Genomic DNA, 283 nt, shown 5'->3' on the forward strand with positions numbered 1-283 from the left:
CGGCCGGGGGAGGGCTTTGGCTTCACCGGGGAGGGGCTGGCCGGGCCACCGCGGGTGGTGGAGAGACCCTCGGACCGTGGCAGGCGCCTCCGCGTGGAAAATCACTCGTCTCTAAGGTGTCGGGTGTCCTCTATGTAAAATGAAGAGTGTGCTTTGAAGGTGGTCGCCGAGATTCTCTTTAGCTTTAACACGTGGGAATTACAGTTCATTCCACTTACTCCTTCCTCAAAACCCACACCAGCCAACACTGCGGTCCTTCAGATTGTAAAGGCGTCTTCCCCTG

This window comes from Myotis brandtii, unplaced genomic scaffold (assembly GCF_000412655.1).
Source record: "Myotis brandtii unplaced genomic scaffold, ASM41265v1 scaffold315, whole genome shotgun sequence".
NCBI classification, from domain to species: Eukaryota; Metazoa; Chordata; class Mammalia; order Chiroptera; family Vespertilionidae; genus Myotis; species Myotis brandtii.